General features: G+C 38.0%; 1 protein-coding gene across 3 annotated transcripts in view; it reads right to left on the minus strand.

Annotated features, from left to right (window-relative positions):
* TOX (thymocyte selection associated high mobility group box) overlaps nt 1–14980 on the minus strand; it is a 217646-nt gene that overhangs the window by 200053 nt on the left and 2613 nt on the right. The window lies entirely within an intron of this gene.

The following is a 14980-nucleotide window of genomic DNA, read 5'->3' on the forward strand; positions in this document are numbered from 1 at the left end:
AGCCCTTTCATTACTTCAGGACTAGTGTGGTTAATAATATTATGGGTGTTTGGTTTTGTTTTTTTTAACTATTTCTGTACAGCAGGATTAATTTGCCAGCTTTTCAGCTACAGATTCAACTGTACTGTTTGTATAGGCAGAGAAGAAGGGGAAAAATCAAAACTCAAACAGTAAAATTCTCTTTACAGTGTACTGTGGAGAAGCATAAAGGGAAAAGAACTCACGTAACAGAGTGGTCCACTCTGTGTACTCCAAACATGTCATCTTTTTTTTTTTTTAAGAGCTACAGGCATAAGTTATTCAACTATCAAATAAGGGCCAAAATGAGAAAGAATGTGGTTCTCATCCAAGTTAGGAGATAATTAATTGGGATGTGGAGAAGAGTGATTTTAGCAGAGACAGAGAGAGGGGGTTGTGTGAACAGGGAGGGGTGAGATGGCACAGCATCTCATAGTGTTTCTCTAGACCTCCTCCACAATTAAGTTTGTGTTGAAGGACCTGTCCCTCTGTTGCTGGAGACTGCTCTTTCTCTCATCAGGATCTATTTTTGGAGAGACTACGTCTCCCCATTTTTCTTATGTGACCTCAGCAATGTAACGGTCACAAAAGGATTTCCTGATATTTTTGGACTTTGCCTTCTTAAAAGACATGCCCTGGCAGGAGACGGTAAATCAGCTGCTGAAGAGACAGCCTCTGTTGCAAGATGTCAATGACATGTACAGAACATGACCGAAGAAAGTAGGAGATGAAGGCAGCAACGGAATAGCTAACGTGACATTTCAGGGACCGAAGACAGAAAGCACTTCCCCAGAGAAGCCCCTGTAGCTCAGGGGTTTTGTTCTGTGAGCAAGTAAACGTTGCCTGGAGTCACGCAAGTCCACAGAAAGAGAAACATAATGCACCATAAAGACCGTAAATGCACATTCATGGAACTTTTCACATCATCCCCTACTACTTCAATTGATCAGTCCTAATCCTAATAGCTCTGCTGTCATGTAAATCTGAATTTGACTGTTTTCCTTAAAACAGGCATGTCTTTGAACCAGAGATTTCTGAATCAACCTGAAGAACTGAGGGTGAAAGTGAGTCTGCCTGGGGCACACACCACACACCCCTCCCACCCTTCTCCACTGAGAGCACGGGGACTTCAGGACCCTTCAGTGCTGTCCCCTTCTCAACTAGCAAGCGGCTCAGCTTCTCCTTGGAGGCAGCTTACGTGTCCATGCTGGTGGAAATGGTGTCCAGCTTTGGCCAAGACCAGTCAGAAAATCTATTTTCTACAGGATATCTTCATGTTTTCTTCTGTTCTAGTACAAATTCTTAATCACTGGGAAACAGGTGCTCTAAGTAACGTTGCAATTCTTCCGAGTTTTCAAAGCTCAGGATTTGTAAAGGGAGAATACTTGAAAGATAAAGGGAGAAAGGTCTCTCCTGGCGGAAATGAGACTAATGTTCACTGATGGCAAAATGCAAACACGTGCTGAAAGCAGCACTGAGACACCACAGCCCCAGCTCTTCCCCTTAGATGAGTTCCTTAAATGCTTGGTGCTCCCTTTCCCTGCTCTCCTCTCCCCCGCTTGACTAAACAACAGTGTTAGTTTTTTAGCCACCAGAGTGGATGGAAAGCCCACATTTCCTCACCTCATGTTTTATCCTTACCTAGGATAACAAGACCTGATGATTATGATACTCTTCTATTTTTAACTCCTAACAAATAGGGATATAGGCCTTCCAATGCTGTTATTTTCAGCTTTGTATGGGTCCATTGCAAGCTCAGTAGTAAGAATAAGGGAAGATTCTGCTAAGTGAACGGCAGAAAATTAACTTTCAGGTCTGGTGGATCACTATGCCCCATTGCTTCAAAATATGCTTATAGCTCTAACATAAGCTTCCAACACTGCTAGAGACTCAGGCAACCATGTAGGAAGCAGCAGGTAAAGGGCTACTCCTATTGTAATTAACTGTTTCCTAGAAAATCTGCAATCTTCTTCTCCAAGCAAAAACTTCTAAATTCAGAACTTTACCTTTTTTACATTTTGAATTTCTGAAAAGAGTGAACAAAATCAAAGCCGAGTTAGAGAATGCTGCTTTAGTATTTGCACTGTAATGTTCTGTTTGTGGAAGTCCTCTGGAATCAGAGTACTCCTAAAAGGGCAATGGATTCAGCTGAATAATACATTTTTCCATTTCAAAAATATTTTTTCCTGCACATTCATTATTATATAAATGGACTCCCTTGTAGCTCCAAAGAAAAATATCACAGGACAAACTCTAGGGATTTGTATACTAAATCCTCTAGTTTTACTAGAACTAAAGTAATTTATACAAATTCAGAGTTTATTATAAACATTTAACAGACGCTACTTTAATTATTTCTATAAGCATAGCATCTATATATGATAAAAAATATATATAAAATAGCATTTCCCTAATTTCACAATTGCGGGTTTAGCTATAGTACATATTACTGTACATTTGGTCACAATAATGGTATTTGGAGTTCAAGTGGTATTTTTAACCTTAAGGAAACTCAACTAGCTCCATTATGTGTAGCTCATCTTTGAAATTCAGCAGAAGAAAAGATACTGAGATAGAAAAGTGACTTTTATTTGAGTTTTTGTTCAGAGGTAAAATCTTGAAATTACTAAAGCCTTAACTTAGGCTTGAGGCCCTCAGCCCAAAATATGGCCATCATGACAAAATAATAACCAACAAAAGTATCACAGAATCACAGAATGGTTGGGGATGGAAGGGACCTCTGGAGATCATCCAGTCCAACCCACCTGCTAAAGCAGGTTCACCTTGACTAGATTGCACAGGGAATGTGTCCAGGTGGGTCTTGAATGTCTCCAGAGAAGGAGACTCCACAACCTCTCTGGGCAGCCTGTTCCAGCGCTCTGGCACCCTAAAAAATAAAGAAGTTTCTCCTCATATTCAGATGGAACCTCCTATGTTTCAGTCTGTGCCCGCTGCCCCTCATGCTATCATTGGGCACCACCAAAAAGACTCTAGTCCCATCCTCTTGACACCTGTCCTTGAGATATTTATAAACATTGATGAGATCCCCTCTCAGCCTTCTCCTCTCCAGGCTGAACAGACCAAGCTCTCTCCATCTTTCCTCATAAGAAAGATCCTCCAGACCCCTCATTACCTTTTTAAACCTCCACTGGACTCCCTCCAGTAATTCCTCGTCCTTCTTAAACCGGAGAGCCCAGAACTGGACGCAGTGCTCCAGATGTGGCCTCACCAGGGCAGAGTAGATGGGGAGGAGAACCTCTCTCAGCCTGCTGGTCACACTTTTCCTAATGCACCCACGATACCATTGGCCTTCTTGGCCACAAGGGCACATTGCTGACTCATGGTCAACTGTTGTCGATCAGAACTCCCAAGTCCTTTTCTGCAGTGCTGCTTTCCAGCACCTCTGTCCCCAACATATATTGGTGCCTGGGGTTATTCCTCCCCAGGTGCCAGACCCTACACTTGCCTTGTTGAATTTCATCAGGTTCTTGTCTGCCCAGTCCTCCAGCCTGTCCAGATCTCGCTGAATGGAAGCACAAAGTCTTGTTGGACTCCAAATCTTTAGATCATAAGCATGCTTCACTGCAGCCAGTATTCACAAAGGGAAAGGACTGGTAAGAGAAAGCCCAAGCAAGATGAGGTGCTCCCCTCACTCACCATAACAAAACTCTCCCTGCTGTGAACAGTTAACGCTGCAGCAGAGAAATCTGTGCAGCAATGCTGAAGAGACTCAAACCCTCCTGATAGATGATAGCAAGAATGTCACGGATACAATCCAATGAATCAGTAACATACAAAAAACAAGATACTTCTGAAAAAATATTGTTTGGGTTACAAAGTCAAGAGGCCAAATAGTGCAAAAAGCCTGAAAGCCTAACGCAGGTGCTTCTTGTAACTGCATGAACAATAAAGTTGCAATGGCATGATCGCTTACTCTACATCCTCTGATTCACTCCAATTCCTGCCAATGACAACATACAAAAGAGCAAAATCAAGACATCCTTAAATCCGGTATTCCCAGCCTTCTAGTGTTTGACTTCATAATCTAATGAAGTCCTGAACAAAGGAAGTCCTCAAGACAGCAATGTTGTAATCTTCCCAATGTTATTACAAGCGCTACCATGGCAATTTACAAAAAACGGCCCTAGTGCTAATCTAAACTTATAGCTTTGGGGTCCACTCCCATTTTTCTTAAAACCTGAGTCACAAGCTGAACCACCTTTACCGTGTTGCACAATCCGTATATTTTCTCAACAATGAGAAAAATATTTAAACATTTTTCATTTCTTAAAGGTTTCTCCTTCCAATGTCTACAATTCTTCCTGGTTTGGGCAGCCTTGTGGACCTGCTGGCTATGATGGAAAGCTCCCAAAAACCAGGAACAACATTAAAAATTCTCTCTAAAAGCTCTATCAGTGCCAAAGGTCTGAAACTTGCAGAGGTGTGAACCCAGACAAATCTAAACACAAACACCTTTGGGTGTCTATCAAGCCACAGCTTCTCATTGATGCATTTGCTTATAGGATTTGAATGTGCACTCTACAGAGGGAATTGTACTCTCAGACTACTATCTTTGCCATTTCCCATTTCCCTCTATTTTCTACTCATAAATCCTAAAAATGCCTGAAGGTGTTAGTTCTTAATAGACCCAACCAGCCATTGATGTAATATATTAAGTCAGAAGCAGTTTGTTTCATTAGAAATGTAGCAAAGTCTTGTTGGTTTTCTTCTTAAAGTATTCACAGATTCTAAACACTTCTAAGAGTTCACTGATGTTCAATAAAAAATTGGGGGAGATACACGTTAGTCCAGCACAGGAGTTTAAAGGCTCCATACAGGGTCAGATAAGGTGATGGGATTTGCTGTTGTAACCTTCAGATTCAACAAGTGGTTGGCATCCTCCATTCCCACCCTTTACACAAATGTAACCTGAAAGTGCAAGCTGGCCCTACACAAAGGGTAAAACGGCAGAAGCCAGCCAATTTGCTTTTCATCTGAGAGCAAATGACAAACCTGGAAAGAAACTTTTTGACTAAGTAACAATTCCTTCCCAGGGGTCCTCCTGGAAAAAAGCAACTGTCATCCCCCGTTAGATTTCAACATCCCTCTACAGACAGAAAACACTAACTCAGCTAAAAGTTCCCCACAACTGTGTTGTAGTTGTGCTTTCAGTTGCCACTGCTTTATGATCTTTAAAAATAATACAGTTGATGTTGTGGTTTCTGATGTAAAATGAAACCTGGAATCTAATTTGAGACACAAAAATCTAATGACTATTCATAATAACGAATCTTTTGTTTTGTCATTTTCACCTGCAATGTTCTTGGCTATGGAAAATGTTGAGGTCTGTTTATCCGTGTCATTTTGCAGTGATGCATCATTTACTGTTTTTAAGGGGGAAAAAACAAAACAAAACAAACAAAAAAACCCCACAAAAACAATCCCCACACTGATATTTAAGTTGCATTACGGCTTTATTATCAGGCTCAAAACTGAGGTCCCTGCCAGTCTTTACTTAGGTAAATCTCCCCCTAAAGAAACAGTGTTGCCTAAAGAGTGCAGATCAAATCCAGTATGAATTAAAAAGCCCGCTATCGCCCACACAAATGAAAAAAGCCCCATCGTTTCCCTCTATCTTCTACAAAGGTGCAAGACACAAGGCCAGCCTGTTTCAGTAAATGTTTTTACTCCCTTTACTTTTTTTCTGATGGATTTTCTTCAAAGTACTCTTAAAAAAAAAAAAAAAGAAGAAGAAAAACAACAACAAAAATAAACAAAAAACCACATCCAGCAAATGCCAGGAGATGAATATATTCTAGCAGTCTTTGGCCAACTTAGATTTGAAATGAATTTACATCATCAAAATACTTCTTAATTGTGCTAAAACATTCTGAAAACTTATTGCACACATTTTTCTTCTGAAATTCACAGGAATCTTGTGCTGTACAGTCCATTCTTCACTTGCATGCCCTTTTCCTCTCTCATTGGAAAATATATCAATTGTTTATTAAAAAAACGTGTTTTGGCATGGCTGACCTGTAGAGATATGGAGCTAAGCAGAGTCAGTGAATCCACTCACTCTGATATGCACACATGATATGCAATTAAAATCTCCATTCACATTCCTACAGGGTTGTCAATCAAGAGAAAAGCCTTTTTGACAACATCCAGTGAAGCGTACCAACTAACTGCTGAACAGGAACTTAAACAGTAACAGCTTTTGTTACTAGCAAGAACGGATTTTACCAAGATTGGGCTCAATTTCCAAAGAAATCATTATGTTAAAATTTGGGGGATTTTAATCAAAAATTAAAATGTGTCAGCAAGCTATTGTGTGTGCAGCTACCGTACTATGTAATACATGAGGGTTATCAGATCTATGTGAAAAAAACCCTCTAAGCTTTCTAGACTATAGGAAACAATTTAACCTTACGTATTTAAAACAGTGAACAGTGATTACAATCCAGTTTTCAGGGAGAAGAGAATATTTTTCTAATGGCATGTTGTCTATTTGATCGGCACCAAATATCTTTTATAACATTTTAAGTTGCCCAGCCACAAAACTAACACCGTAGAAGGCCTGCTACTGTCCAAAACTATACTGTGAACAATTTATTACTGACACACTGGAAAATTATGTGTCTCAATTATAAGTATTTGCAAGTCTTTGAAAATATCCTAACTTCAAATTTATGATAATAAAGGAAAAGTCTTTGATAAACACTGAAGATGCTAACATTTACTTTCTAATACCCAGCTAGATAATGTACAAGTCATAAGAGCATTAGGGTACTTTAAAATCAAATCTGTAAAGGTAAAACCAGCAAAAATAAATAGGTCATTATTAATCTCCTGTTTGTGTTTTGTGCACTAACCTTGAACTACAGTTTTCAAACATGCTAATATTATTAGATACTGAAATATTTGCCCTCTTGCTTATCACGCTCCGTAACTGAAGAGAGAGCAGATGCATCCTGACTATTAACAGTCATGACAAATTGCCTTACTAATGAATGTTACACACTGAAAGTGCCATAACTGATTAAACTACAATTTCCCACTACCAGACAGAGAGAGACTTGGGAACTCCAGCAGTGGACAACTCTGATGTTCTGCCAACAGGCCTTCAGGGCACAGTGTGGTATTTAGAAAAACACACTGTAAATTCCATATGAATGTATTCTAAAAGACTATGTGTATACAACAGGTTTTAAAGAACATTAGATGAAACAGCTTAGGTTCGTAGTCGATGAGCCATGTAAAATGGATGTGTTTTAACAATTTTAGTATCATTACAAGGCGGCATTGGAGAATATTTCTATTGGGTTCCTCTACCCCTCTCCCCACCTCCCCAAACATTGCTTGTGCTTTGCTTTCACATAAAATCTTTCTTTTGTCAGTCTCTTTGTCGGTGCAAAATTGGCAGTGGTTCAAATTCAAAGTACTCCTATTCATTTACTGACCATTAAACCAATGTCATTCTAGTTCACATCAGCCAGAGAGCTAAGCTCTAAAAAACATAAAAGGCTTGCTTCACCACTGACGAATAATGTGTACATTTTTACAGAGCTTAAACCTTAATGCTTTGCCTGAAACTAACAATACAGTATATCTTATCATTCCTTTTTCACAAGCAGGCAGCTGCTGAAACGCTTGCCACTTCAAAATATCAATTGCTTGCCAGAGTTGTCCTCAACACACCCTGTCAAACTCATGTATATTGTGTAATGAAAATGGTGCAGGACTGAAAGCTAGAAATTGTGTCAAATTCTGCTGTAAGGGTATGATGTGCAAAGAACAACGTATGACAACCGTAGAGACTACAAACAATAGCAATGGAGCCAGACACTACATATATCACAACTGTGCCTGTACATATTTTATTGTATGTATTATATATTTAAAGCATGACAAATGTGTAATTGAAGCTATGAGCTACACCAAATAGAAACCCTTCAGCTAGTTAAGCTCTTTCATTTCTCTTGATGGAAATGTAGTGGTATTTTTCTGCCCTCTGAACATTTGTTAGTAAATCACACAGCACAAAAAAACCATCAGGTTTTCAAAATGAGTAACAGAAAACAAAAGGCAATACTACAAGATGAGAAAATGAGATGTTGTTCAATTAACACTTTTGCTTTTCTCTAAGGACGCATAGCCAGGCTACCTTAAAGAATATCTGAGGCTATACAAGACAAATACAATATCTCTGTGCCCATAAATTACAGTATACCTAATTTTAATGCAGATAAGTACTGGCCTATTGATTTGCATGTTTCCCTGGCAAAATGGAAATCCCATGTGAGTATGTTCTTTGTCTGTAGAAAATGCATTTTAAAAAACCTTCATGAATACAGCAATCCATGCTAAAAAGGAAAACATAAATCACTAGTATAAAATTATGTATGGAACCTAGAGGAAGTACTGCCCATATAAACACATATGTATACATGCACCCCTGTGTGTGTGTGCCCCTGTGAAGGTGTGTTACACAATCACATAGGGTTTTTTTGCACAGTTACAATTTCTGTAAAGTATCTCCACTAACGAAAATTCGGCCTCTAAACACAATCTTAAATTAGCTGAGGAAAAATAATTGAAAATTTCCAAAGTAAAAAACAAAGTAAGTCAATCACAAAGTGTCCACGGAATGACAAGCTTAAAGAAACAACACATGGCTGCAATGAAAAACAAATGTTTAGGAGGAGAGATAAGTGCAACAGCCCCAACAGTATGTAGGTTGCAAAACCTGAACACACGGGATTCCATGAGGGTCATTAACTGATATAATCCTAACCAAAATGAATAGATATGCCATTAAGGTGTTAATAAATATTTTGGAAAGAGAATAGGTGTTTTAGGTCCTCAGGGTTGCTGACCTTTGCTGTGTTTATTAGTGGGACAATGATGCATTATTAACACACAGCAGCTGTACCTGAACTGCTGCCATGAACATAATAGCCTTTTATAGCCATCAGGGGAGTGAGATAGGAGGCCTTTATTAACCACTAGACATGATTAGCACATTATGTGAACTTTAGTAGGCAAATTATCTCTTATTGAAATATAATGTTGGTTATAACTAATTGTAAACATGATTTTAAAAACTTCTCAGTGCAAAACTAAGAGTTTTACTACCATTTTGCAAATTACTGGCTGGGCCACCAAAAAGATAACTCTTTTCCTTTGTTCAACCCACAAAAACAACTGTGCCTCACAAAAACTTATTGCACTATGATAAAACCACTGAAGTGAATGACTTCCACGTCATTAATATTATTCTTCAGGAAAAAAAAAATAAACAGACATTTAAAACACAATTAAGAAAACTGCTAATGAAGAAAAAACCCTTACCTCACATTTTCCCATACAGATTATAAGCACTTATTTTAAAAGTCAGTTTGCCAATACATTTTCAAGAGTTAACTTGAAAAAAATAACATCATGATTTACTTCAAAAAGCTTAATTTTGGGTAAGATTATCCCATTAGCCGTCGTAACTGAACACAGCACTGAGAGTCCATTATGAGCAGTCTTTTATGCCCTAGCAGAAAGTCATTAACATAAAATAAATCATTAGCTTTGATATTAAGCCTCTACTATCTGCAGGTTTCTATGACTAATGTTCACAACTGTGTCTGCCAAATGATAAATTACACTTTTTTGAAAGGCTATCATCCCTTTTCACCACTGTTTTTCCTTTCACTATTTATTATTATTTCAGGTTGATGCAAACACTATGATTGTATAATAAACAAATGTTTCCTGTTATTTATCAACACAGACCTATGCACTTTTGGCAACTGCCACCAGAATATGACTTTGAAGCCAGCTGCTTATAATACAGAATAGCAATGACAGATTATTAGAGTAAATTCACTTTCTTCAAAGTGAGCAATACATAATGAAGCAGAAACATACGTGTGTATATATGTAGAAAGTAGCAATGATACAAGAGGAATTTACACGTATACATAATCTTCTTACTCTTCTGGCAGGAACTGTCTTGATAAATCTTTTTCTTCACATTGCAGATTTCGTACTTCCCTTACTGGCCCATTTCCCTGAGTACAGGTTATCAATGTCTGATTTCAGAGTTCTGATTTCTTCTTGCATATAGAATGAGCAACTGGAGTTTGCTGCAAATTTCCTTAATATAACAAAAATACATGCCAGCTACAGTAACTTCCATTTAACCTTTTAGACCATATAATCATCAACAACAATAGCAGGAGACAAAAGTACTACCACAGCAGCTCAATTTCCATGCTTAGCCAGCAGTACCTTTGAAAAAAGCCACTCGTGCCACTTTTGATTGGTACAGAGCAGTTTAACAGCCAAGAATGTGAATGCTAAAACATTCTGACATTTCCACTAACCTGGATTTGTCAGATGCTCATGTAATTCAAGTATGTTTTGCAACTTAGAAAGGAGTGTGCTTCTTGGGAGGAAACCATACTAAGACGGTCTATAGCAAATCAAATAGCAGCCCAGTGAGAAATACTAAATGAACAGTTCAGGAACAGTGTTAGCATATGCGAAATTGAAAGATAAGATATAAATATAAGTAAAGCCATATGAAATTAAAATGCTAAAAATAAACTACTTGCTGCAAACACAAGAAGCAAAAGAAAACCACAGACATTACAAATGCCGGTTGCACCAAGACCTTTGCTGAAAAACTGTTTTAAACTTTGAAGATCTAAGTCAAGAGAGACAAACATTTTATTCAATGCCCTGACTTACTAACCTAACACTAATTGCAACCTATGAACATAAAATGCAGATATTCCAGGGGAAGGGGAGATGAGATTTTCTTCCGTGCACTTCCTGCAGTGGAGTGGCGATGCTTGTTGCTGCTGCTAACACTACGTAATCTGTGCCTAACCATAGAATAATGTGATGTTGCCATTTTCCAACTGGATGCTGTAGAGAAAAATGTTATGACCAAGAAAATTTCATTCAAGTTTGATGTGAATTCCATGTCTGAAAGTATTTTGGAAATGCTGCTATAATTAACAGTCGTTTGGCGCTTCTGCTATAAACCATGTTTTGGAGCAGTTTATAACTCAGTATTTTTAATGAGAAATCACTCCTTGGGCAGAAAATCAGTGCATAGTTGTGTAACAAAAAACGTAACCACGAAACATTTATATTTGGTTAAGCTAAATTTAAAATAAGTATTTTAGAGTATGCAGACCATGCTATACATCCACAGAGCATGTGTCCTCTTCAAAAAGATAAACAAAGCTGCCACTAACTGCCCCTGCTGTCAGTTCCAGAAGCCAAGAAGCCATTGATCCAGGGAATACCCTCTCACTACTGAGAAGTGGTGCTTGCAGGTCACTCCTGAGCTGTGCTGAGAGAACAGTGTAAAGAAGGTTTTTACTTCCACCATCTAAGCTTTGTTACATCTACCATCAATACAGGATTTAAATATCCAAGAATCTTTATCTAAATCCTGCCATGATTAGGACATTTCTCTGCTTAATATGCAGTCATATTTTAAGTATAGCCCATTTTCCAATGCTTCTGTACATGTCAGCAAGATGAGAAAGTCCTGCTAAGATGGGAATCTAAGGGCAGGAGGGTGCTCAGTTCTTCCTGATAAAGTGCGATCATCCCCAACACACATCAAATTCAACAGGAGTTGCAACTGCCCAGTCCCCTACGCTGTCAGCTTCTTAAACGCAGCTCTATCTGTTCTTGGGTGTAACGTAAACATCAAAGGTACTGCATGCACTCTAGTGTTTAGCAAATTCAGCATTCTTAATATTCCACAGTTTTCACTTTTTTCCAGAAGACCTCATGATAGGCTGGTTGAGAGTAATGTCCTAGAGATGAAACACATCATTCTGGTAAGAAAATTAAACAGAACGACTGTGAATGCTTTGGTTTACAGAACAACATTGAGAAATATTTCTCAAAAGCACGCACGTAAATTATTTTCTGTATTCCACTAAAATTGGGACCACTTCTTTTCTGAAACACTGGAATTTAAGGAGGTAAATTTGAGGCTTGCCCACAACTCTGAGACTACATTCTAAGGCCTAGTAACCCAGGAAAGAAAAGTCTGTTTTCCTTCTTCCTATGTGGTATTTTCTAAAACTAACTAAAATACTTAACACTTAAAAATCAACAGTCAGCACTAATGTAACTGTTTAAACTTTTTTTTGAGAGGCACCAACAAATTTCAAGTACGATTCTAATGCAGTAGGGGACAAAGTAGTTGTCTAAGGAAAAAAAAATGCCCAGAATAAACAAATGGGGATCAATTAGATGAGCGTAATCTAAAGTTCTGTCAAAACACTAACACAGCATTTTAGCTTTAGAGCTGTCCTTCGGAGCCCTGGCTTGCCACAGTTCTGAGTTTCAGATGGAGATCGGATAGAAGCAAGCCACTGGAAATAATGTACACTCTGTAAACAACCATGGAACATTTTACTTAGAGTAGTCTCTATGGTGGGGTTAAGTTTATACAATAAATTATTCTAAACGCTGTGTATAAATATATGCACTTTTGCTCTGTGGAATTCTGATTGAGCGGGATTGTTACCTGCTTACAAAGTACTGTATTATATCTCCTTATCCAATTCTACCCAATGTCACTCTGCTTTTTCATTTTGAAGGGTTTTGCTTCCATCTCCCTCTTTTTTCCTCTTTATCCTTTTTAAAAACAACTACAGTCTATCATTCTACCTCTGCTGTCTGTCTGTATTTTTCCAGTGCACTGACAACTACCAGTGCATACAAGAAAGATGAGTTGTAGGTTTCTGTATTTTTGAACCAGGTAGCAAATCACTGAAGAATCTAGTGCATAATTCTGCAAGGCTAACCATTGGGAGCCATAAAGACCATTATTTTCTTCCTACTGCTGGCAGGGGTCAGCATCCCTGTCATTAGCTGTGTCAAACTATAATTATATAACTGCACTTTATGTGTGCAGATATCTGAAAACATTGTAAAGTTGTAAGTATGGAAATATATCAATCCTTTTTACAGTACTAATCGAAGCAGTGTTTGGAGGTGACACTTCATACAGAAAGTCACAAGGATGTTATTTATTGCTCTCTACATGAACATTTAAACTTATCATCTGACTTCTTCAAGCAGCTTGAAATACCTGGCCATATTCTTCTATCAAATTAAGACACTCGGATTATCAAAGTTATTTCTTTTGTAGCGTTCAACTCAATTAAGGAACGGGATGTTTCTTGAAACAAATTTCAACTGAACAGACTACACATGTTAGGCTGTAAATATCTGAAATGCAATTATGCTTCAAGTTTCAAGAGGCAAACAGTACAATCCCAACTCTAAAACTGTCTGTCCAGCGTAAGAGCTCCACTATGCTATTTCAAAGGCTGACCTATATACCGCAGCATACCATCCATTCTGTCTGTTTGTATAAGAGATACCTCACAGAGTTGTCATAACCAACATTGTTTGCATTGTTCTTTCACTCTTCTCTCTCCATGGGTAGTGCAAGAGAAACAAGGAAGAGCCTGCATAACAATATATGCAGAGTATAATGAGCTTTCACAGCAGATAGAGTAATATTAGACTAAGATGCTTAGAATGCTATTTTAGGTTTAAAAAATAAAGATCTAAGCAGTCTTCTGAAACAAAGCCTGCCAACTGAAAATTGTGAGATAAGAGTCTGCTGTTTGAATGTACATTACAGCATTTTCCTCTGGCTACATAAAAATGCACTGTCAATGCCTCCCATGCATGTGTCTGGCAACTCACTCATACGCTGCAAACAAGCCTCTGATTAGGAGAAGAACTAGTGCTAACACAACAATTAGAAAACTTAAAAGCATCAGTATTTGTGGAATACATTCTAAGTCACCGGCAGCTCCAGCAGATTTAAAATGTAAAGAATCGAAGTATTTCATTTTTGTAAAACACCAAACCAAACCAAACCAACACCACCAAAATGAAAGTATAAAAGCAAGAGCCAAATCCACCAGTAAGTGCCAAAAGTAAGTTTTCACTAACTTTACAAGAAACAAGATCCAGTTCTAAATGAGTTTTGCAGGTAAAGTCCTAATCAAGACCACTATTCCAACCCAGAATACTGATCCATCTCATTCCTGCCATCATCTCCATTCCTGGGAGGCATCAAGGGCAAACACTCAAACAAACTTACTGAATGCAAAAAAATTCTGCAGGCCTCCCATCCTTCAAACTCGCTAAATACACACAGCATGAAAGTGAGTGATAGAGCAATACTGTAACATGACGACATGTTTAGAACAAGTCAGATAAGTTTTCACAGCAATGTTAATCATGCTGGCCGAAGGGACAGAGCAAAAGGGGTGAAAAATGAAACGTTCAGTAAATGTACGCCTCCAAGGGGCCTGGCTAACCTACTCTGTCCATTTAATGTAATCAATGGTCAGTGGCAAAGACATCTGAAAAAAACATTCATACTATACTCGGTATCTTATATTGAAACATTCCTGGTAAGTCAAGTCTTTTCCAAGCATAAAACATATGTCTTATGACTGTGCACTTTTAAGTACATTATCAGTTCAGGCAAAGTGAAATAGAAGAGTTGCAACTTGTCTACAGAATGAGTGCCTCATTTGCATTTAAAAAGAACAGTTTGCTCCCTCATACATGGCATGACTTAAAAGAAGCTTTAACCAGCTAGTAAAGAAATTCTGAAAATGAATTTATAAATTAATTTATAAGATTTGCAGTGCAACCCACCAAAACTGATTTAAGGAACTTAATTGAAAAATGATTTAATATATTAAAGTAATTCCTGATTTTCCAAAGCATTTAACTTTTAAATTAAATCTGGCCCACTATCTCAAGAATGATGAGTGAAATGTGTATTCAAGTCATTACCTTCTTTTTGAAGCTTTAAATCACTGATAGGTTTAATAACGTTTGTCCAGTTTCATTGCCAAATGGGTCTTCAGACACTTTGGTGCTCATGTCATTAATATTA

Source organism: Columba livia, chromosome 2 (genome assembly GCF_036013475.1).
Source record: "Columba livia isolate bColLiv1 breed racing homer chromosome 2, bColLiv1.pat.W.v2, whole genome shotgun sequence".
Lineage (NCBI taxonomy): Eukaryota > Metazoa > Chordata > Aves > Columbiformes > Columbidae > Columba > Columba livia.